Consider the following 15,653-nt stretch of genomic DNA (forward strand, 5'->3'; position numbering starts at 1 on the left):
TTACCACCAGTTTCTATTATTAAGGGTATAAGAAATTGCCATTTGTTTGAGGAAGATGTATTATATGTGGGACTGAAGTCCCAGTCACAGAAGACAACATGTGTTGATTTTCTTGAAAATGATTTATGATTTAGATCCTGGTAGAAATAATTTCTCCTTCCTTCATCTTACTTGAAATATGGCTTATTTTACTTATGTGTGTGTATGTGTATGTGTTTGTGTGTGTATATATACATATGTGTGTGTTTTTTATATATATACATATATATACATATACATATATACATATATATGTATATATATGTATATATATATATAAAACACACACACACATTTTGAAAACTCTATTTTGCTGACAGAAAAAAAATCTTTCATTCAAATTCTACTTTGACTTAGAGTTCAAAAAATTTTTTTCAAATGACAGAGGTAAGTAATTTATATAAATGGTAAAAGCCTAGCCCTAAAATATTTGTATATTTATTGTGTCTAACATGATACTTTGCACACAGTAGGTGGTCATTAAGTATTTGGTTAATGAATGAGATGTTTAGCGGTGTGTAGACTATCAGTTAAGTAAATAGGCAGACAGAAGTAGACCACATTAGCTTAGTTTGATCATCAGTGTGTCTTGCTAGGAAATTCTATTATAATTCTCATTTAACTTGCCCAAATAGAAATATTTCAAAGATTTACTTATCCTACAAGTTTAATTGATTATGTATCAGACACATAATAGAGATTTTTTTAAAAAAATACCGTGTACTAGCTTTTCTGAGTTGCTGCTTTTATTATTTAACAAATTACAAAAGAGTAATCCTTCCAAATGTTTTATATCTAGGAAGAGAGAAGGGGAAATTATGCTACCTAGAATTGTTTTATTAAGGGTAGCCTGAACTTGAATGATAATGACATAGTTATTAAATTTATACTGTGATTGCTGTATAATTATACATATTTCATATATATATGTATGTATATATTCACATATACATTAGATGCTAGAGGTGTGGTATTTGCAATAGTCATTCAATTGTGAAACTTACTGAAATAGTTATCTAATTTGGTATTTATCAAAACAATAAATATATAGGTCAAACATTTAGATGAAAATGTTTGGAAAAGACACAAGAATCTGATGTCTGGATGTATAATTGAGGTGAAACAACTAATCTATAGATTAATATGAATATTTTGGCTATTTTGATGATGAAACTGGATCAACCATGTGGCAACCAGGTTGCCTGTAAATGATCTGTAATGATTGATTGGCAGGCAACAATACTTCTATTTATTAGCTTACCAACTCCTTGGAATAGATGGGACAACATTTTGGGGAAGCTTTCATTAGGACAACATTCGACAAATGTTAATTAAGGGCCTGATACATTTAAAGTATATAGTGAGGATAATACAAAGATGAAAAAGACAAATACAACTTGGTTTGGGAGCTAAGATATGAACACAAACTGCTATATTACAAATGAGAACATGGATTAATTAGAGAGGCACTAAAAAAGTACTCTGAAGGTTTTGAGAAGGTTTAACTGAGAGCATCAAGGAAGAATTCATGGAAGAGGAGAGATTTAATTTTGGTCTTAAAGGATGTATTATGATTTCAACACACAGAGATGAGGAGGCAGAAATTGTATTCCAGGTGTTGGGAATGGTACAATCATAGCAGTGGCTAAGTGTAGGATGGGTACATAGAGCAGTGAGTAACACAGTTTGACCAGAGCTTAAAGTACATGAAGCAGCGTGATGAGAGTTGAAGCTGAAAGGGTGGATTGGAATTAGATTGTGGAGGGCCTTGAAATGCTGGACTAAGGAGTTTAGCATTTATTTTAGTAGGAAATAGGGAGCCATGGAAGGTTTTGAGCAGTATAATTACATGATCACATTTGTGCTTAAGGAATATTGTACTGGTGACAATTTGATACATGTACCAGAGAAAAGGATGGGAGTCAGATTGAAGTTGGGATAGCCAAATAGGAGGCCACTGCAATAGTCCAAGTGAATGACACTGAAGAACTACACTAGGATGCTGACAATAGGAACAGAAAGAGGAAGATTATTTCAATATACAGTGAAGATTGGGTTTTAGGAAAGAGGGTTCAGGACACTCTATATTTTAGGAAAACTGGACTCCTTATATTCCCTGTATACAATATTCTATATCAGAGCCTTTGAGTAATCTGTCTCACATGCCTGGATTGTTTTCTCTTCTCATTTCCACTGCTTAGAATCCCTAGCTTCACTCAAGACAAGTCAAATATCACCTCCTACGTGAGAACTTGACTGATTCCCTAGTTATTATTTCCTAGTTACCTGAAATTATTTTGCATATACTTTGCATGCATTTTATATTTACTTATTTGTATACATGTTGTTTCCCTCTAGTTGCATAAGCTTCTTGGGGATAGGGAATATTTTAATGATTTAGGAAGATCTAGGGTCAAATCCTGCTCTGTCTGACACTTACTAGCATATGACCATGGGTAAGCCATTCAACTTCTCAAATCCTCAGATTCCTTATTTATCCAATAAGGGAACTATATATATATGGCCTCTAAGGCACTTTCTAGTGATCTAGTGATATGATTTAGCATCCCCAATGCTTGGTCAGTGCCTGACATATAGTTGAAGTTTGCTGTTGATATTAATTGCATTGAGCCACGAAAGGATCAAGCATAGTAGTGCTATTAACAGAAATGAGAATAAGATAATCGATTTGAAGTAGTGGCAAGAGATCTAGTCAGATATCTCCAATAGGCCATTGTAAATGTGGCTCTAGAACTAGAAGTCAGGCTGAGAGATATCAATCCAGGTATTATCTTTGTATAGATTTCAGTTGAAGTCAGGAGAACTGGTCATCTCACCAACAGAGAGAGTGTAGGAGAATCCGAGAGGACCAAGGAAGAAATTCAAGGGAATACTTACATTAAGCAGGAGGAACTTCTTAATTTCCCAATTCAATGGCCTCCTGTAAGTTCTCTTTTCCTTGACTTTTCTGTTGCATTTGACATTGTTGGTTTCCTCATTCCTTCTGAATAGGCTTTGCTGCTTTGGCTTCCATGAAACCACTCTCTACTAATTCTTTTCTTTATATTTCTTTCATAGGCTCCAAGTCAATTCAACTTAATAAACACTTATTAAGTATAAACTATGTGCAGTGGACCATGCTAAGGATAATAATTAGGTAAAACACAAGTCTCCTCTTAAGGCACTTTCATTTAATGGGAAGGAGAAAGAGGTTTCAAATAATTATGATATAAGAGAGCTTAACAGAAATTCAAAGCAGAGATTCAGGCAAAATGCTGTGTGAAGGTTTGTAGAATAGCCAGTAAGAAGGTGGAAAGAAGAAAATTAGTAGATGTAGTATCATGGAAGCTAAATATATAGAGAGTATCAAGAATGAGGGGGTAATCAACAGTGACAAATATTGTAGAGAGGTCAAAAAGCATGAAAACTGAAAGGAGGCTATTGGGTCTGGTCATTGGTGACCTTTGAGAGAATTGTTTCAGTAGAGCAGTGGCAGTCAGATTATAAAGGGAGAGGAATCAGTGGGTACTGAAACAAACCCATAATAAGAACAAGAATCAAAAGGCTATCTGTGGGTGACATCCATGTGAATCTAATGATTAGTGATCGGTGCAGATTATGCAAGCCACTGGTAGAAACTGTGCAATATTTCACTACTGGCTGCAAAACTTAGCAACACATGACCTGTTGGTTAGAATTCTACATGAGAAACCTGGTATCTTTTGTGGACAAAGAAATGGAGAATCCCTATACTACAAATATAGATTTCAAAATACCTTGGAAAGCTCAACTAAAAGTGGTACTGAAACGGTAGCATTACCCCAGACTACATTATGCTCATAACTGCTTAAATATAATATTGATTCAAAAAGCCTTCAAAATATAGAACAAAAAAATTAGAATTACATGTAACAGAATGAAGTATATATCCCCATCATCCTGTCTGCTATTACAGTTATACTGAAGACACTTTCAATGAGCCTATAGAGGATGAGCTTACATCCTAATATTTTTAATCAACAACAAAAATCAATTGTTTATACACGTGTGCAATAGTCTACAGAACGTTAAAGATAAAAGAATAACAGGTCCCAGAACTCTTTCTACTTTAACTCTACTGAAGAAGATGATAGTAATGAAATAACAATAATAAAAAAGAAGTCAACAAAAAATTATTTATTCGGCGTTTCAAGATTTGTGAAGTGCTTTACACATATCACCTTATTTAAGCCTTACAACAGAAGTTACTACAGGTTTTATTATTCCCATTTATGTGATGTGGAAAGTGAGGCCAGAGATATTGTTGACTTGAGCATAGTCACATGGTTTGAATCAGTGGTAGCATGTGATACAGGCTTGCCTTTCCTACTCCAAGTCCAGCATTTCCTCTACTACATAACACAAGGTGTCTCAACAGGTACAAGGACATCCTGTCAAGCAAATTATGTAGTTACACCTCAATTGTCCATTTTGAATCCACTTTAAAAAGTCCCCATTCAGTCCCCATATTTTAAACAATTCCTCCTATTTGTTAATGGCTTTGAGACCTATGTCAAACCAATCTAAATTAACATTGCTTAGATTAAAAAATAAACACAAAATCTTACTAAGTAAAAGAAATGCCTATCTTTCTCTCTGGGGCTCTGAGTACTCTCAAAAAATGATGGTGCCTCATTTGTCTCATGGACAATTATGTATTTCCTTTCAACAAAATCATATTGATTTCAGCTTATAATCTCTGTTTGCTGTGTGCCTTCTGAGACATTTAACACTTTGTGAGAATATGCTTGTGCTAGGAGCTACATGAATAGAATTATTCATCACTTCTTTTCCAGCAACTTATAAAGACAACTATTCAAGCACATGTTCAAGGCCTAGAAGGAGTTATAGTCATGCATAAGAAAACTCTGTAAGAATTCATGGCTAGGAGTAGAAAAATGCTATGGGTTGTAGTACTTTAGAATTATGTATACTACAGTTTTACACCATGGGATGGAACCATTTCCCCTATAAAATCAGATTAATCTTTTATCTTCTCATCCCTTAACCAATAAATAAAATATTTAGAGAGGTCTGTTTGCTTAGATGCTAGACATCCAAACCAAATTCATAAGACGAGCTACAAAATAAAGTGGTGAATTCTGTTCTATCTCTTGATTGTAAATTGGATGTGAAATTAACATCTTCTCCTGGAAACCAGAATTGCTACACATTCATTAGTCTATGTCTACCATTAGGTGCTGTACAATCTTCCAAATGACAGGAAAGAAAACAATATTAACAATTAGACTGTGAGAGAAGGTTAAGGAGAAAACAATACATTAGATCAAGGCCTGTTCCTTCAAGTGCAATCATAGCTTTTCAAATAACAAAAAAAAATGGTTTTATGAAAAGGTAAATAGAAACAACACTGAAGAGATTTGGTTGGTTTAATTTTTTTTAACATAAGCTTACTAAGGAAGGTAGTAATAATGAGATCATAGCTTTAAAACTGGAAGGGACCTGATAGGCTATTGAGCCCAACCCTTTCCTTTTATAGATGAGGAAACTGAGGCATGGAAAAGTTAAGTGACTTGCACAGGGTCATACAGCTAGTAAGGTAGAGAATAAGTTTTGAACATAGGTTTTCCTGACTCAAAATCCAGTGCTCTATCCCTTAAAATAGGGCAGCTAGGTGGCACAGTGAATAAAGTGCAAGTCTTGGAGTTAGGAAGACTCAACTTCCTGAGTTCAAATCTGGACTCAGACACTTACTAGGTGTATGACCCTGGGCAAGTCACTTAACCCTGTTTGCCTCAGTTTCCTTATCTGTAAAATGAGCTGGAGAAGGAAATGGCAAACCACTCCACTATCTTTGCCAAGAAGACCCCAAATGGGTTCTCAAAGAGTTAGACACAACTTTAAAATGACTGAACAAATCCCATGCAATATGTTACCTCTCTTGTAAGTTTTATTTTGAAGAAAAGGACTGAAGGTAAAGAGTGGTATACCAATAGAGACTGGTTAGATGCTTAGCTTCAATATAGAAATATCAGTAAGTATATAAGGGGTTTATAGGGTCTTATAGTGTCCCTTTAGGGCTCTTTTAGGGTATTCTCAGTTGGTATTCCAGGCAATTCATGGAAATTTCATGTAGGTCAGTTTCTGGGTGATGGAGGCTTTCCACCTCAAATTATAGAGCATATGCAGATATCCTCTGACTTCTTTCTATAAATAATAATAAGCATAAGGTTCATGCTCTGTGGGGATGAAAAGTTTTGTTGCTGAACAGAACTCTATAGATATACTAAAGGCATGATCCAGTTCCTCAACCCTCATCTACATTCTAGCTTCAAAGCACAAGGATGATACTGAGTAGTCAAGAGCGTTGGAGGTATGACCAGGTTGCAAGTCACAAGCACTCATCCTGGCCAAGGCAAGATGGTACCTAGGAGGGGAAATCATTTCTCTCTGTGTCTTCTCCTCAAACCTCTCATGGCTTCTCTTCCCCAGCTCTTTCATTTGAGAACCTTGTCTGTTATTTCACTGGGAAAAAAATTGGGGTAAAATCACATCATTCAGATTCCTTCCACCACTATCTCCTCCTTCATCCACCCATGTCTCAGTAAGGGGGTAGTCCTTCTCCTTGTCAAGACTAATCCTTCTACATGCAGAAGTGATCCAATCCCATCCAATCTTCTCTACCAGATTTGCTCATTCTGTCATCCCTACTCTCATTAATCTTCAATCACTCTCTCTCTATTGATTATGTCCCCACTACCGACAAATGTGACCATGTCTCCCCCACTCATTTGAACTGTACATCTTGGATAGCTATGTTCTCATTTCTCACCTAAATGGAGGTTAATGATTAATCTCTGATAAAGCTGCCTGTAATCTGTGCTTCTTCCTTTCATTTTCCTCATTTTCTATAGTCTGGCTTCCAGACTCATCTATTAACTGAACCTATTCTTTCCAAAGTTACCAATAATATTTTAGTTACTAAATCTAATGGCCTTATCTCAATCTTCATCCTTTTTGACCTCTTTGCAAACTTTGATGCTCTCAATCATCCTCTTTTCCTTGATGTCTCTTCTCTCTAGGTTTCTATGATAGTACTCTCTCCTGGCTCTCCGCCCACTAGCCTGACTATTCTTCTTCATATCCTTTGTTACATTTTTGTTCTAGTCACAATTGTGGGTGACCATAAGACTCTGTTCCAGGCTCTCTTCTCCTTCTATGCTATTTCAGCTCCAATGGATTCAAGTATCATTTCTATGCTGATTCTCAGAGCTTCTTATCCAGCCTTAACCTCTTTCCTGACGACTAGTCTCACATCTCCAGCTTCCTATTATATATCTTGAACTGGATATCTCATTTTGTCTGGTTTAGTCATGTCCAACTCTTCATGACCCCATTTGGGATTTTCTTGGCAAAGATACTGGAGTGGTTTCCCATTTCCTTCTCCAACCCATTTTATGGATGAGGAAACTAAGGAAAGCAGGGTTAAATGACTTACTTGCCCAGGGTCACAGAGCTAGTAAGTATTAAGGCCAAATTTGAACTCAGTTAGATATCTTCTTGAGTCCAGGCTGGGCACTTTATCCACTCAGCCACTGAGCTGCCCCAGATGTTTCAAAGCATTTTAAGCTCAACATGTCCTCAAGGAGCTTATAACCTAACTGAGGAAGACAACACAAAAGGAAGCTAGAAAGAGAAGGAGGGACACCCCAAGGTAAGGTTCAGTAACCAAAATTGGATCAATCAGCACAGTGATGAGATTTGAAATGATTAGCTTATCCTAGGAGGGGCCTCTTATTACCTGGAGTTAAAACCAAGTAGAACTGCAGATTGAAAGTGGAATGAGTGTTATCACAGCAAGGACAACAGATGCAGCAGACAGGCAATAAGACTGAATAGAGAGGGACCACTGGGAAGAAAAAACTCATTTGGTGTTGATTGGATTATAGAGATGAAATGTGCACTGAAAAATTATCCTTGCAAACAATCTGGGTCCCAATGAAACCTGAATATTAGCCTCTCAACAGATTATATTAATGCATATATTTGTGGATTATATTTTGACTATTCCGTGATTACTGCTTAGAATTCTGTTTTTTGCACACAGTTGAAGTATTTTTTCCTAAATCTAATCCATGGTTGTGTTATAGGTACCTTTTAACAATACTTTCCTGGGGCAGCTAAGTGGTGCAGTGGACAAAGCTCTGGCCTGGGAGTCAGGAGGACCTGAGTTCAAATCCATCCTCAGACATTTAACATTTACTAGCTGTGTGACCCTGGGCAAGTCCCTTAACCCAAATTGCCTCACTAAAAAAATAATACTTTCCGGGAGAAGATTCCAAAAGATGGCAGAGTAGGTCAGACCATTCCAAGCTCTCCAGATTTCCCCCACAAATAAGACAAAATAGCACTTCAAGGTGCATGTAGAGCAGTAAAAATAAACAAGAGGAGGCAGAGCCATGATGGTAGAGTAAAAGCAGTGACTTGCTTGATCTCTCCCCAAAACCCCTCCACATACCTGTGAAAAATGGCTCTAAACAAGTTCTAGAGCAGCAGAACCCACAAAAAGACAAAGTGAAACAAATTTCCAGCCCAAGACAACCTGGATGGTTGAGTAAAAAGGTCTATCATGCCTGGCTGGGAGAGAAACTCAGTCCAGCTTGGGGGCATGCAGGCAAAGATCAGGACTCAACGAACCTGGAGCAGTCCTCAGAGGGCTGAATCATGGACAGCTGTAGAAGTTTCCAGACTTCTCAACCCACTCAACCCACAAATGCCAAAGACAATTTAGAAGGTCAGTGGGAAAAGTCTGTGACCCTGGTAAGAGAGAAGCTTGGTCCCAGCTCCAGTCCTGGTGCAGCCCCAAGGTGGTAGCTCCTTCTAGAGCTTCCAGCCCACAGACTGAGGGGGAATGGGGTGGCTGATCAGAGGGGGATTGCAGGGATTTCTTTGCTGGTGCTGAGGCAGGATTCTCTTCCTTTGCCTGTGCTTGGATCTGGGTCACAGTTCTGGGTGGTGGTCCTGGGATGAGGAGGAGTGCTGGTGTGGTGGAGAAGCATGTAAGAGAAGTAGAGGAAAAACTGGGAAGATAAATGAGAGCAATGCAAGAAAATTATGAAAAACTAGCCCACAGCTTGCTAAAGGAGACCCCAAAAAATACTGAAGAAAATAACACCTTAAAAAATAGCCTAACCCAAATGGCAAAAGAGGTCCAAAAAGCCAATGAGGAGAACAATGCCTTCAAAAACAGAATTGGCTAAATGGAAAAGGAGGTCCAAAAGCTCACTGAAGAAAATACTTCCTTAAAAATTAGAATGGATCAATTGGAAGCTGGTGACTTTATGAGAAATCAAGACATTGTAAAACAAAACCAAAATAATGAAAAAATAGAAGCCAATGTGAAATATCTCATTGGAAAAACAACTGACCTAGAAAATAGATCCAGGAGAGATCATTTAAAAATTATTGTACTATCTGAAAGCCATGATCAAAATAAGAGCCTAGACATCATCTTTCAAGAAATTGTTAAGAAAAACTACCCTGATATTCTAGAACCAGAGGGTAAAATAAAAATCAAAAGAATCCACCAATCACCTCCTGAAAGAGATCCCCAAAGGAAAATTCCTAGGGATATTGGAGCCAAATTCCAGAGTTCCTAGGTCAAGGAGAAAATATTGCAAGCAGACAGAAAGAAACAATTCAAGTATTGCAGAAACACAATCAGGATAACACAGGATTTAGCAGCTTCTATATTAAGGGATTAGAGGGCTTGGAATATGATGTTCCGGAGGGCAAAGGAGATAGGATTGCAACCAAGCATGACCTACCCAACAAAACTGAGCATAATTCTTCAGGGGAAATAGTGGATATTCAGTGAAATAGAGGATTTTCAAGCATTCTTGATGAAAAGACCAGAGCTGAATAGAAAAATTTACTTTCAAATACAAGATTCGAGAGAAGCATGAAGAGGTTTAGTTCTAGGGAAACAACAACAACAACAAATAACAACAATTAAAGCTATGGAAGAGTGCAATTGATTTCCTTGGAGACAATGGGATCCCCATCACTGGAGGTGTGAAAACAAAGACTATAAGCACTTGTCCAGGATGATATAGAGGCAATCCTTGTTCAGGAATGAGGTGAAATAGATGGCCACTGAAATCCCTTCAATTCTGAAATTATCTCATTCTGTCATTCATTTTTTATAATCTTCTATAAACTCGCCATGTAGAATCTATCCAGAGGCATTCCATTAGTTTCTTTCTTTTCTTTTTAAAAATTGCATAGGTACCAGTATAGCATTGAAATATCCACCAAATAAACTTTACACTCACTGCAGGGCCAAAACAAATAAATAAATAAATAAATAAATAAATAAATAAATAAACAAGGGTTGGGGCAGAACAGTAGTCTTCCTGGGACAACCAGAGATGACTGGAAGAAAACCTGTGAAGTGTAAACCCCTGCAGGCTAGTTCCACTGAAACAGCAAGCAGAGAGCCGGGGACTAGCTGGGTTGGGAGGTAGTCTTGGCCCCAGCCACAGGAATTTTCACCTCTCACAGAGCATGGGGAGTTGGGTGTCTAAGCAGGAAAAGACTGAAGAAAGCTCTGCTGATAAGGGACACCAGGCCCAGCTGTGCTGCTGGATATAGCCCTGGGTGAGAAGGAACCAGCACATGCTTATAAGGTCAGAAACAATGGGGCAGAGACACTGCTGCCTGTAGACACTTATAGGAGGGTAAACTTCTTCTTTAGGTTACAGACCAGAGGGGAGAACTGAAGGAGGACCTGAGGCCAGAGGCACCATCCCACATACCCCAAGACTGGAGGTGATTAGTACAACAAGTTGCTATAAATTTTAGAAAAATGAGCAGACAAAGGAAAAAGAACATAGAAAGATACCATGGGAATAGAGAAGACCAGGGTTCATCTTCAGAGGAGGATACTGAAGCAAAAGAGCCTTTCCTACCTCAAGAGCAATATCAAATGGTTACCTGCCAAAAAAGAATTCATAGAAGAACTTTAAAAAGATATTAAAAATCAAATGAGATTGAGGAAAATTTTCAAAAAATAAGAACAATCCAAGAAAAACAAGAAGATTATGAAAAGAAAGTTAACCAACTGGAAAAGGAGACCCAGAATCTTAAGGAAGAAAAGAACACCTTAAAAATTAGAAGTGGACAAGGGGAAACCAACAAAGTCATAAGAGACAAAGAAGTAATAAAATACAATATAAAGAATGAAAAAATACAAAAGAAGGTGAAACATCTCATGAGAAAAACAACTGACCTGGAGAACATATCAAGAAGAGAAAACATAAGAATACTCAGACTACCTGGAAGCTACAATTAAAAAAAAGAATCTTGATATAATAACACAAGAAATAATTAAAGAAAATTATCCTAAAGTGTTAGAACAAGAGGAGAAAGTAGAAATAGAAAAAAATACACTGATCACCACCTGAAAGAGATCCTACAAGGTAAACCTATGGGAATATTATAGCTAGATTTTGAAACCCCCAGCTCAAGGAGAAAATATTACAAAAAAACAAGAAAAAAAAACAATTCAAATATGGTGGAGCCACAGTTAGAATCACACAAGATCTAGGAACAGTTACACTAAAGGACTGTAGGTTTTAGAACACTATATATTAAAGAGCAAAGAGGAGATTAATGAATTGGGCATACAACTAAAAAAACTAGAAAAAGAACAAATTAAAAATCCTCAACTAAACACAAATTAGAAATATTGAAAACCAAAGGAAAAATTAAGAAAACTGAAATTAAGAAAACTATTGAACTAATAAATAAAACTAAGAGCTGGTTTTATGAAAAAACCAATAAAATAGATAAACCGTTGGTTAATTTAATTAAAAAAAAAGAAAGAAGAAAACCAAATTACTAGTATCAAGAATGAAAAGTGCAAAGCTACCACCAAGGGAGAGGAAATTAAAACAATAATTAGGAATTATTTTGCCCAATTATATGCCAACAAATTTCACAATCTTAGTGAAATGGATACATATTTACAAAAACAATAAATTGCCCAGATTAATCAAAGAGGAAGTAAAATACTTAAATAACCCCATCTCAGAAAAAGAAATTGAACAAGCCATTGATGAACTCCCTAGGAAAAAATCTCCAGGGCCAGATGGATTTATATGCGAATTCTATCAAACATTTAAAGAACAATTACTTCCAATACTATATAGACTATTTGGGAAAATGGGTGAAGAAGGAGTCTTACCAAATTCTTTTTATGATACAAATATGGTGTTGATACCTAAACCAGGTAGAGTCAAAATAGAGAAAGAAAATTATAGACCAATTTCTCTAATGAATATAGATGCAAAAATTTTAAACAAAATATAGCAAGTAGATTACAGCAACTTATCACAAGAATAATACACTATGACCAGGTAGGATTTATGCCAGGAATGCAGGGTTGGTTCAATATTAGGAAAACTATCAGCATCATTGAGCATATCAACAACAAAACCAACAGAAACCACATGATCATCTCAATAGATGCAGAAAAAGCTTTTGATAAAATACAACACCCATTCCTATTAAAAACACTAGAAAGCATAGGTATAAATGGAGTCTTCCTTAAAATAATAAATAGCATATATCTAAAACCTTCAGCAAGCATTATATGTAATGGGGACAGGCTAGAAGCATTTCCAATAAGATCGGGGTGAAACAAGGATGTCCATTATCACCACTGTTATTCAATATTGTACTGGAAATTTAGCTTTAGCAATAAGAAAAAAAAGAAATTGAAGGCATTAGAATAGGCAAAGAAGAAACAAAGCTATCACTCTTTGCAGATGACATGATGATATACTTAGAGAATCCTAGAGAATCAAGTAAAAAACTACTTGAAATAATAAACAACTTTAGCAAAGTTGCAGGCTATAAAATAAACCCACATAAATCATCAGCATTTCTATATATTACCAACAAAGCCCAACAGCAAGAGATAGAAAGAGAAATCCCATTTAAACTTACTGTAGACATTATAAAATATTTAGGAGTCTACCTACCGAAACAAACCCAGGAACTCTATGAACACAATTACAAAACACTTTTCACACAAATAAAATCAGATCTAAATAATTGGAAAAACATCAGTTGCTCATGGGTAGGCCAAGCTAATATAATAAAAATGACAATCCTACCTAAGCTAATTTACTTATTCAGTGCCAACCAATCTACCAAAAATTATTTTATAGAGTTAGAAAAAAAAATAACAAGATTCATTTGGAAAAACAAAAGGTCCAGAATATCAAAGGAACTAATGAAAAGAAATGCAGGGGAAGGTGGCCTAGCAATTCCAGATCTTAAATTGTATTAAAAAGCAGCAACCATCAAAACTGCTTGGTACTGGCTATGAAACAGAGTGGTAGATCAGTGGAATAGGTTAAATATGCAAGACATAGTAGTCAATGACTATAGTAATCTATTATTTGATAAACCCAAAGACCCCAGCTTCTGGGATAAGAACCCACTCTTTGAAAAAAAAACTGCTGGGGAAAACTGGAAAAGAGTATGGCAGAAACTAGGCATAGACCCAAATCTCACACCATATACCAAAATAAAGTCAAAATGGGTTCATGACTTAGATATAAAGGCTGATACCATAAGTAAACTGGGAGAACAAGGAATAGTTTACCTATCAGATCTATGGAGAACAGAAGAATTCATGACCAAACAGGAGATAGAGAACATTATGAAAAGCAAAATGGATAATTTTGATTACATTAAATTGAAAAGTTTTTGCACAAACAAAGCCAATGCAACTAAGATTAGAAGGAAGGTAGAAAATTGGGAAAGAATTTTTACAACCAGTCTCTCTGATAAAGGCCTCATTTCTAAAATATATAGAGAATTAAGACAAATTTATAAGAACACAAGCCATTCCCCAATTGATAAATGGTCAAAGGATATGAACAGACAGTTCTCAGATGAAGAAATTAAAGCCATCTATAGTCATATGAAAAAATGCTCTAAATGTTATTGATTAGAGAAATGCAAATCAAAACAACTCTGAGATACCACATCACACCTATCAGATTGGCCAACATGACAAAACAGGAAAATGATAAATGTTGGAGAAGATGTGGGAAAATTGGAACACTAATACATTGTTGGTGGAGTTGTGAAATGATCCAACCATTTTGGAGAACAATTTGGAACTATGCCCAAAGGGCTACAAAAATGTGCATACCCTTTGATCCAGCAATAGCACTTCTAGGGCTATATCCCAAAGAGATCAAACAAATGGGAAAAGGACCCCACATGTGCAAAAATATTCATAGCAGCTCTTTTTGTGGTGGCAAAGAATTGGAAATTGAGAGGATGCCCATCAATTGGGGAATGGCTGAGCAAGTTGTGGTATATGAATGTAATGGAATACTATTGTGCTATAAGAAATGATGAACAGGCTGACTTCAGAAAAACCTGGAAAGACTTATATGGTCTGATGCTGAGTGAAGTGAGCAGAACCAAGAGGACTTTGTACACAATAACAGCCATGTTATGCAATGACTAAGATTGTTAAACTGAACCCTTCTCAGCATTATGAGGATCTAAGACATCTCCAGAGGCCTCGAGATGGAAAATGCTGTCCACATCCAAAGAAAGAACTATGGAAGTCGAATGCTCACTTATTTTTACCTTCTGTTGAGTTTTGTTTCATCTTTCTGATGGTTCCTCCTATTGGTTTTAATTTTTACTTACAACTTCACTAATGTGAAAATGTGTTTAATGGGTATGTAAATGTAAAGCCTATATCAGATTGTGCACCGTCTTGGGGAGGGGGGGGGAGGAAGGGGGAGAAACATTTTCAACTCAAAAGCATATGGAAGTGATTGTTGATAAATCAAAATAAATTAATTAAATTTTAAAAAAGGGAAAAAAAAGAGCAAAAGAACTGGGTTGGCGACTGAAAATATCAAACCTAGCAAAGTTAAGCACGATCCTGAATAGCAACGACAAAAAAGAATATTCAATGAATTGCCAGACTTTCAGGATTTCATTGCAATAGAAAATTTGACATACAAGATGGGAGAGAAATATAAGGTAAACATCAAAGTGATTACAAGGGGCTCAATAAGAACAGACTGTTTACTTTTTATATGAGGAAACGTAATCTGTATGTCTAAGATTGTCATTGGTAATTGGGTAGTTCAAAAGGAGGACTGGGGTAGAGCAGAGTGTGATGTGATTTGAAAAAGTAATACTGAACAGGAAAAGGTAAAAAGAGTAAACATAAAAAGAAGATGTGAGAGGAAGAACTGACATAGAGGAATTAGATGGGGGAGAAGGAGTTGGTAGTTCTGGAGCCCTACTGTCATTAGGAATGGGTTAAAGAACGAACAATATATACATATATGTAATAGATATAGATATCAACTATATCTATATCCAGAAGGGTATAAAAGTCTTCTAAATTCAGAAAGAAATAAAAGGCTAAGGGGATAGGAAGTGGGGAGAAGAAAAGGGAAGGATTTTTAGAGGGAACCTATTCACATCAGATCTGGGTCAAAGAGAGAACAATATATACGTTTAGAAGGCAATAAAAGTCTTCCAATTTATAAGAAATAAGGGGC

The sequence above is a fragment of the Phascolarctos cinereus genome, unplaced genomic scaffold (genome assembly GCF_003287225.1).
Source record: "Phascolarctos cinereus isolate Bilbo 61053 unplaced genomic scaffold, phaCin_HiC Scaffold_5;HRSCAF=322, whole genome shotgun sequence".
NCBI lineage: Eukaryota > Metazoa > Chordata > Mammalia > Diprotodontia > Phascolarctidae > Phascolarctos > Phascolarctos cinereus.